General features: G+C 59.6%; 1 long non-coding RNA gene across 1 annotated transcript; it reads right to left on the bottom strand.

The window, feature by feature from the left end:
- Window positions 1–1,849: 1,849 nt before the first annotated feature.
- On the bottom strand, window positions 1,850–9,201 carry LOC125626729 (uncharacterized). The gene is made up of 4 exons (XR_007353830.2): window positions 5,875–9,201; window positions 4,301–4,448; window positions 2,900–3,065; window positions 1,850–2,035 (listed from the first exon to the last, which is right to left on the bottom strand). It is a non-coding gene; the product is annotated as an uncharacterized LOC125626729 (long non-coding RNA).
- Between the last annotated feature and the right edge of the window lie 377 nt (window positions 9,202–9,578).

The raw sequence follows: 9,578 nt of genomic DNA, 5'->3' as shown, positions 1-9,578 counted from the left end.
ACCCTCTAGCCACGGAAAAAGAGAGGAGGTCTTGAGCCCTGCTCTGGAACCCCAGTTTGCTTGGGAACCCATCCAACAGACCAGAAATAAACACCCTCTACAACAAGGAACCCTAAACCCACCCCAAGAGTCTGACCCCTGTTCTTCCCCCATTAGACGTGATTTTTTAGCCATTTAGATGTCACAGCATCGATGGTAACCTAGAGGCTCACCTGTTTCATTGCTTCTGGAGCCAAACTCATTGCACATACCAGGGGCTCCTTGCATTCCTCCATTCCCCCCCACACGCGCCTTCTGTGTCACCCTCCTCTCTTCAGGGACCCCCTGCACTTTCTCCCCACCCACTTCCTCATGCCAGGGACTCTGGGTGCCCTCCCTTCCCCCATTGCCCCTCTGACACATGGAAGGGGCTCTTCATGCCTCCCTGCTCCCATGCCCCTCATACCAGGGTTCCCTTTCCCACATGCCAGGGATGCTGTTGTGCACCCCCATTCCTCCCACTATTCTTATTTCTTTTCTTTCTGCTCTGCTGACCAGATGCCAAGGGCTCCATGACCCCCCCTCCCCATTCTCCCCTTTTGCTTTTTCCAGTTTTTCCCCAAATCAACAGGGGTCTGCCCATTGGTGCTTAGAACATTCCCTGAACCTTCGGAATTGATCAGACCCGGTATTCAAAAGTCATTGCATTACAGACAGGAAAAGGCCCTCGAGTCGCTTCGCCAGGCCGAGAAGCTTCTTGGGCAAGCGACTGTGTTGTCTGGGGCTTGCAGCTGACCTATACAGCACCTGCAGGAGCTTTTCAGCCACCTGGAGTTGGGCGCGTGAAGCTTCTCCGCAGAACAGGCCAGTAGTGCTGGAGAATGGGCTCCGGGATGGGACAGGATGTGTGGGTGACACTGAGGGAATGAGTCCTGTGAGTGCTGAGGCTTCTCCATCCCTAACTACTGTGTCCCTGCCTAGAGATGAGGCTCTGGGAACAGCCTTTCCCACCTGGCCTCAGCCCTTTCTGAAACCGCTTCTTTCCACACTTAGGGCAGCTTTCTTAATGCTTCCGAAGACATTTCTTCTCCCTGCGTGGCCCGGGCCAGGCCTTGGTACCAGCGGGCACACCCTACCTCCTTATCTCACTACAGAAACAAACCCAAATTACTCTGATAACCCTCTTCTGCAGCACCATGTCACATCCTTGCGATGCCAGGCTGCAGGACTGTGCCCTGCTCCGGTGCATCGGCCTGGGGAATTCCTGACTGCAGGGGCCCGGGAGGGCTTATCCAGGGCAGGGGGTGAGATCAAGGCAGCAGAAGCTGTCGGGCAGGGGCATGGGGAAGAAACCTGCCCCAGGGATGGTGCTCTCTGGGGCTTTGGGCAGAATCTGCTCTAAGTCCTTCCATGACAGCAGCAAAGACACGAAAGAAACCTACTTTTAAAAGGGCCAGACAAAATTTCTGAGTTCAAGCGCTGAAGCAGGAGCTCCAGGTGTCCCCAAGAAAGACAGGGGAGGCGGGCAGTGACCAGATACTATGGTGATGGGTGCACTATAAACAGTAGGTAGATTAGATAACTGTGATGATGGAGTGGCGGCTACTCCATCCTTAAGGATGCAGCAGTGTTCTCATTGTATAATATTAATGCTTTCCTCACTCCCGGGAGGTAGCTCAGGGATGGTGGCTATTTCTTGTCTTGTCTTTTCAACACATAATTTTGAATTCTCCTGTTTGTATGACAGACAGTGTGAATCCTTCTTGCCGAATCCTGGAGTGGTCCGGGGGAGGGGGGAAGGAGCAGGTATCTCACGTGCGGAGACACAGCCAAATGGCAGCTATTCACAAAGAAGGTGACATGACAAGCGTTAGAGAGGAGAATTTATTGAATCCAAAACCTACGGCGCAGCATTGCAGGCAGAGCCCAGCAAATGTAAAAAGGTCACTCGTGTGCGTGTGCGGCTTGTGTGCACAGCAGCGCAGCGGCAGGAGAGAGTCAGTGAATCACTGTGACGTACTCAGAGGCCGACGAGATCGTATTGCCAAGACTCCACCTGAACAGGAAAGGACCAAGGGGGAAGCAGTCAGTGCTAGACTCCGGAAGGCCGGGTAACAGAGAGTTACCATACACACTGGGACAGAGCATTGTCCCATCGAGCCTGGTATCCCGCTCCCTCTGCACCGGCTCTGCCCCCCAGGCCCATAGAGCCTGTTATTCTCATCGTCTCCAGTATCCTGCCTCCTGGTGTGCGGACCAGAACGTAGACTCCTCTCGTCCAGGCTCCGCTTCCAGCAATGGCTTAGGCCTGTTAGCTCACAGAGGCATAAACCCCCCACAATGCACCTGGTCGATCATGAAAATGGTCTGGAAGTTTGCATGTTTCGTTTCACCAGGGCAAGGTGGGTGTGGCACCTGGGCCTGCCCTCCCTTGCACGGGCTCCCTTCCAGTCGATCTTAAGGGCTCCCAGGGTAACACTTTGGTACCTGTTCTACTGCAGGTTCTTGGGAAGCAATGCAGAGCGGGGGCCGACGCTTGGGGCAGAGCAGGGCTCGAACAGTCACCATGTGATGGCTGGGAAGCAAACAGTGGACCAACTCTGCCTAGTCCTTGCTTGGGGTTTTCACCCTGAGCGCTCTTTGCAGACATTGCTGAGTGAAGCCCCACCCGGATCATCATCCCCGTCAGAAGCGCAAGGCCACACTGCTGACAATAAACCTGCTGGCTCCTGGGTCCCAGTCCCACTTCCACTCCACTAGCCCTCGCTGCCTCTGTGGATGTTCGGGTAACTCGGGCTAATGCACGACAGAGAGGACAAAACTAACTGCCCACGCGATGCTCACAGGGGCCCCGCGTCGTCTGTCTTAACGGTGCCAAGCCAGCCGGTCCTGAGCAAAGACAAGGAAAGGGAGCAATTACCTGCCATCAGCTCTTCCTAGTCATCTACCCCCCTCTCGGGGGCCACCAGCTCTCGTTCTCCCTGGTCCCCCAGGTTGCGATTCCTCGTGGACAGCACAAAGGCCGGCCCAGTTTTCTCTATGTGGATCCCTCTGCTGCTGAAGTAGCTCTGCAGGGCACTTAGGAACTGTGGGGGAAACCAGGCCTGAGTCAGCTGGTGCATTAACAAGCTGGGTCCTGCTCACTGCTAGTGCCTGCTCCACAGGGCCCGCGGGGAGCTGCTCCCAGTCCCGGGGAGGAGGGGCTGGACATGGTGCGCCAGGTGGAACAGGGAGCAGCCTGCAGCTCCTGGCTTTGCAAGGTTGCTGGAAGTGAGCAGCTCAGGCCCACAAACCCACTTCCCAGGCCCCTTGCCTCGCTGGAGCTCACCTCCCCTGGGACAGCCAGCCCCAGGGCTCTGATACCGCTCCACCTCGCTGTGTTTGGGGCTGCGCTGCCCTTAGGTTTAGCTTGCTCCTTCTGTTAGTGGTTTTCTCTGTCCAGCAGTGGCCGCCGGGGAGAACGTCCCAAGGGGTAACAGCTCTGGGCTTGAGGTGCCATCTGGGTCTGTTCTCATTGAGTCTGAAGGGGCTTGGCCCGTTCCGATCCCGGGGGCACCCCCCTCACCCGCTTTGTCTGGACGGGACGCTCAGAGTGCTCTCACCGCAGGGCATGGGCCCCCAGCCGCCTCCCAGGGGGACCCTGCGGGGAGCAGCAGAGGGCTCCTTGCACAGTCAGGCTGAGGAGCGGTATCCGCTCCCAGCGGGAGGGCGACAGGCCACGTCCTTGCCCTTCTGTCTCGTACAGACACACACGTTAGCACGTGACCCTTTGCTTTTAGGCCCCCATTGAGCCTGGACTCCCCGGGCGGGGGCTTTACCTGCGCTCCCCCAGACAATGCCTCCTGCAGCCCGGGAGCCGGGCGGCCCTGCAGGGCCCGCCGTGGCATGAGACATTGCGGCGAGAGCGAATTCATCTGGCACCGGTATTGTGGCTCATTAGTGAGGCCCTAATGGGCACTTGAAATGAAACTTCCTGAGCTCCAGAGACGGCAGAGAAAGGCCGAGGCCCCTCTCAAGGGCTTGGCTAATGTAACCTCACCGCAGAGGTATCTCGCTGCCTTCGATCCCAGCCGCCCCCTCCCCAAGCCTGTGTTATGGAAAAGAAAGAGACACTCCCCCCCCCCCCCCCCGCTCCTCCATATAACAGCTACAAGGGAGACGTGATCAGTTATTCATCAAAAGCCTTTCCACGCCCCTCCCACCCCCCCCCGGTGGTAGTGAGAGCCGCTTCCAGCCCAGCTCAGCTCCGGCATCGTGGGAATGCCATGTGCAAACAGCCTCAGCCCCCTGATCTAGGAGCGAGACCAGCCCCCCAGCTCACCAGTTCTCTGTTCTGCGGCAGGTCCAGCATGCTCCATCTCTCACTCTGCAGGGATCGGTTCTGAACCCAGCCCTGCACCAGCAGGGACAGGAGACCAAGGAAGGTGACTTGAAGCATCAGGTTCATCTCTGGAAATAGCCTTTGCTGGCTGTAACAGAAGAGAACTTGCCATGCTACACCCTGGGGGGTTCTCAGCCGAAGGCTGGCCTGGAGCAGCAGCATCACTCTCCTGGGGGTGCCTGGGCAGCGTGGAACTTGCCCCAGGGGTAGAGAAAAGCCTTGGCACTGAAATCCTCGCACTGCCAGGGAGAGGCAGTGCTACTAAGCCGGACTGAGCCAGAGGAACAGCAGCAGCCCTTTGCCCTGCTGGAATGCCTCCCAGCCAGGAATGAACAGCTCCCTGCGAGGCCCACGGTCACACAGCCGGATGGTGACAGCTCTGGGAGTGGACTCCAAGTCCCTGCTCTGGCCACTACTCCAGACAGACAGGACAGAGTGAACCAAACCTAGGGCAGAATGAGCCCCAGGCCCTCTCCAGGCCACCCACGGGCCTGCTAGGGGCTTTCACCAGGCTCTTCACAGGCACTGTCCACACATGGGACTCAGCCCTGACGTGGGGGAGATTTGTTCACCCCACAGGCAGCGCGGTCACTGGTACCAGGGGGCTGGGACCGAAATGCAGCAAGGCCAGATGCTGCTGGGAGAGGTGGGGCAGCGCATTTCCAGCTTGGTGACCTGGGCAGTTACTGGAGTGAACCTCAGGGCATGTCAGCACAACCCACAGATCTGGGCAGCAGGGCTCACGCCAGCACGCTAAAAAGAGCTGTGCGACTCGACATTGCGGCTCGGGCTGCAGCCTGGGCTTTGAAGCCTGGGGGGAGCATTAAGGGCCGGTCATTTTCTGCCAAGCAGGAATTCCATCCTCAGCGGCAGCAGCTTTGCAGCGAGCGGGCGATTCTGAGCAGCTCTGCATGGACAGGGGGTGGACAGTGGCTATCCCTGTGGCCAGTCCCCTGCCTAACAGGGGTGTGTGTTAGCTCTCTGTTTTTTCATTATTATCCTCCCGTGGCTGCTTGTGGGACCTGCCTGCTTCCGCCTTTCCTGGCTGTGGGCTTTGCTCTCAGCATGGCAGCTTGCCCCAGCACTGCCCCGGAAGACCCTGCATGAAGGTCAGCCGAGCGATGTGATTTGTGTGAGGGGCTGCCGAGTTCTCAGCATCTCCTCCTGGAGCCTTTTAGTGGGAAAAAGTCCTAAAGTTTCCTAAGCACAGAGTCTTTGCTAAACCCTGCAGCCAGCAGGCAGATTCAGCTCAGGGGAAAAAGCAGGGGGGCCCTGCATGTCAAGCAGCTTGCTTTGATTGGAACAGTGGTGAGAAGGACGGGGCCATGAGACAGCAATGAGGTAGCCCCAAAAAGCAGCCAGGCGACCCGGCCCCCCTGTAATTTGAGCACTGCTGCGGGGTTGATAGAGCCGGTTCCAGGAGTCCCCCACCCTGCCGTCCTTTCCTAGGGGAGCGTGGTACTCGGGTGCGCTCTGTCCCCATTACAAATTGGACACACAAAGAGGGCACTTACCTCTGCTCTTTCCTGGCGCTTGCTGTCCTGGCTGCTGAGTGAAGTGTCAGGCAGGCAGCGCGTCCCCTCCTTATATACAACCCCGCGTTCCCAGTGGGTACGTCAGAAAAGAGGGAGCCATCACCCCGCCAAGCTTCCTCCTCCTTCTCAGTGGGTGGTGGGTGGACAGGTATTGTTCGCCAGGCAAGTGGTGTTGGCCTTTGGGAGGACAGCGATGGGGAGGTCTTGCAGTTAATCTTCCACGCTCAGGCTGAATAGGAGCTGGTCACAGGCTCCTTCACTGAGCAGGCAGAAAACGTGAGCGCCCAGTCCCCTGGCACGGGGAAATCAGCCTCCCAGGCCAGAGCAGGGAAGCCTGGGCTCTGGGGACAGTGTCACCGCGACACGCCTTGCCCAGGTAGGTGCAGGTAGCCATTGCCCTGCCAGACTGGCAGCAGAGGGGCACAGCCCTGAGCCCAGGTGGGGCTGGGGGTCTGCCCTCTTCTCCACGCCCCGCGTGACTTGGTTTATTGCAACGCCTGGATTTGGTGCTTGTGAAAGTGAGGGGCCCACAGCGCAAGCAGGTGCCAGGCAAAGCTGGGCAGGGACTGTGCAAGCTACCCATCCCCGGCTCTGCTAGTGCCCCTCAATCCCGACCCGCAGACCCCTGTTATCCCAGCCCTGGGCTCCCCCTTCCCCACAGCTCTGCCAATGGACTGAGACCACTTTCTCGTGGCTTCAGTCCCAACGTTCCAGTCCCAAGGGGAGGGGGCTGGTTACATCTGTATTGCTCTAGGGAGCCGGAGCCTTTTAATGGCCATGGCTCCAGGGTGCAGCGGGAGCAGGGGCGGAGGCAGGTATAGGCACTCATCACCCCCGAGAAGGCTGTTCTGCGGGAGAAACGCACTGGGCCCAGGCTCGGGCCCCAGAACAGACAAACAATAAGAAAAGCAGGAGAGCGCCCATGGGCCAGGTCCTGCCCCTGCTGGGGGTGGGGCTGAGAGCACTGGAACAGCCTCTTCTGCCAACCCCCCAGACCCTGGTCTCTGTTTATGGGAACCTAGCCCACACCTGACCCCTGGAACTGGCGGGGACTCGCTGGCCTGGGGGACACAGGAGCTCAGACTGGCCCCTGTGGCCTGCCAATCCCTAGCCTTTGTTGCTGCCCTTGGAGGCTCTGAAGCATCCTGGCTCAGCTCTGCCCAGCGGGTCGAGTGCCCGGCCATCCTGGAGCAGTTGTTTGTGTTTCCATTTCCCCCTCCCATGGGCTGAATCACGCAGCCCTAGCTGCCCGGCTGCTCACCTGCATCAGCCTCTCGTGGAAGAGACAAACAAGTGGGCCTGGGACACTCTGGCTCTTTGCGGGTCTGCACGGGGAGTCCTGGCTGAGCCCACCCCACGCCCGAGCCCAGCAGCAGGATTAGCACAGCTTCACCCGGTCCTGCCACTCTGTGATCCCTGGAGAGCCCTGGCTGCCGGGCCAGGGCCATGATCGGGCCGGGCATTAACAAGGCACCAGGCAGGACTTTCAGTGCTCGGAGGTGAATGAGGGACTGGTGAATATCCCTCCCTGCCCCCGCCTTCCCATACCTTCCTCCCACACCTCGCTGCTTCAAGGACCCAGGTGACTCCGGCCCCTCCAGCCCCAGCAGGCAGGGGGAAAATGAAAGTGCCAGGGCAGGAGGCCGGAGACGGGGTGAGCCACTAGGGCTGCAGCCGGGCGCCAGGTGGCTAGAGCCTCGCTGCAGAGGCTGAAGCTGACGTGGAATGGGGCCCAGACCGTGCTCGGTTAGCGCCAACCCCAGCCTGCGGTGCCTGGCTCACCGGAGTGTAATGCAACTGCCTGGCTGGCTTTAGTAGAGCGCACCTGCCCATCTGCTGCATGTGCCAGCCTGGGGCTGGTATAACTCGCCTGCCTGGCAGCAGAACATGCCAACAGTGCCCAGCCATCACACCGCTGCCTTGCAGCGGCAGGTGCCGGAGGGATGCCCCCACCCCGCTCCCCCAGCCCGCTGATGTGTTTGCTCTGCCGCCTGTGACAGGCTGGTGCCATGCAACAACTGCTCGGCCTCCGGGCAGAGGGACCCACTGAGGTAAATTCTGAGTCATCCCAGAGCATGACCCCTGGGCCCTTGCACTGCCTGCCCTGAGCCAAGTCTGACCCCGCAGCCACACAGCGAGGAGCAACAGCCCCAGCCCCGTGGAGCGGCCAGGCCAGAGGGACCCGCTCAGAGCCAGCTCAGGCTCATCTCCGAACCAGGGGCTCACGAGTCTGCTTCTCACATGCCCAGTAATAAGCAGCCCGTCTATTGCCCGAGCACCTGCCATGCGGCGGGAGCCCCGCGTGCTTTACTGACTCCGGAGATGCAGCTACTCCTGGGGTGGGGCAGAGCAGCCATTCTCCACCCAGGGCACAGCACCAGATTCCTCAGGCAGGGAAGCCCATAGAGACAGCTCCAGCCTTGGTGCGAGAGGAGCTGATGCCACTGGGCTGGGCTGGGCTGTGGCTCCCACACGATGAACCTTCCTTGCAGGAAGCGCGACAGGATCTTCAGGGCCCAGGAGTGGTGAGGACCCAGGTGTAACAGCTCCTCGGACAGAAGGCAGCTCCAGCATCATCCCCTGCGGGGCTGCCAGTCAAGCCGCCCACAGGCTGCATCTCACCCGCTTGGTGCCGTGATGTGGCCCGGGCCCATATTCAGAATCTGAGCATCTAGCCCTTCTGGTGGCGAAGAAACCCTTCAAAGGTGATCATGACATCTGCCTGTGTCTGCAGAGAGCCTGAAACAAGAGCTCGGCCAAGGGTGAGCTCCCCCATGGCCCTCAGTGGGGTGCGTCATGCTGAAGTTCAGCCATGACACACCAGTGGAAGCATCACTCTAGCATTGCTGAGCCCAGGCCTAGAGGGGGCGGTTGTGGGGGGAACTGAAGCCCATGTGGGGGCAGATGGGAGCTGCCATGGGGGAGGAAGGGCAGAGGGAAGAGAGGAGGAATGACGTACAGGACATGGGTTGGGGGGCTGGAGAAGGGAGAGAAGCCGCGAGAGCGGGAGCTTAATGGGGGGAGATTGATACTGCATGGGACAGTCTGGTTCTGGGGCATCAGAAAGGGCAGTTCTCCCCTCGAACGTGCCACGGGCACCAGCCCCGCTCTGTGGGAGGAGGGGGGCTAGGAGTGTTTAGTCCCCCACGTATGGCCCAGTGTCACGGAGTCCCTGGGCGATGCTCTGGAACTGCTCCCCATGAAGCCAGTCAGGACTCTGGGGCAGTCGCCTTTCTGTGAGCAGCCTGTCTTCAGGACACACAGCTCACCCGGCTTCCACCTTCCTGGGTCTGACCTCGGAGAATTCAGCATCCTCTGCCCCTCCGTGCGCTTCCCCCAGCGAGTCTGCTCAGGCGGGGCTCCTGGGGAAGCCAGAGGGTCCTGCACCCCAACTTCGCAGTCAGACGTGACTCTCAGCCAGCCAGTAACACAGAAGGTTTATTAGACGACAGGAACATGGTCTAACACAGAGCTTGCAGGTGCAGAGAACAGGACCCCTCAGCTGGGTCCATTTTGGGGGGCAGTGAGCCAGACAACCACGTCTGCCCCTCACTCCATGTCTCCAGCCAGCCCCAAACTGAAACTCCCTCCAGCCCCTCCTCCTCTGGGCTTTGTTCCTTTCCTGGGCCAGGAGGTCACCTGATTCTTTTGTTCTCCAACCCTTTAGCTCTCACCTTGCAGGG

Source organism: Caretta caretta, chromosome 27 (genome assembly GCF_965140235.1).
Source record: "Caretta caretta isolate rCarCar2 chromosome 27, rCarCar1.hap1, whole genome shotgun sequence".
NCBI classification, from domain to species: Eukaryota; Metazoa; Chordata; order Testudines; family Cheloniidae; genus Caretta; species Caretta caretta.
The sequence above is the reverse complement of the archived record's forward strand: the minus strand, read 5'-3'. Positions and strand labels throughout refer to the sequence as shown.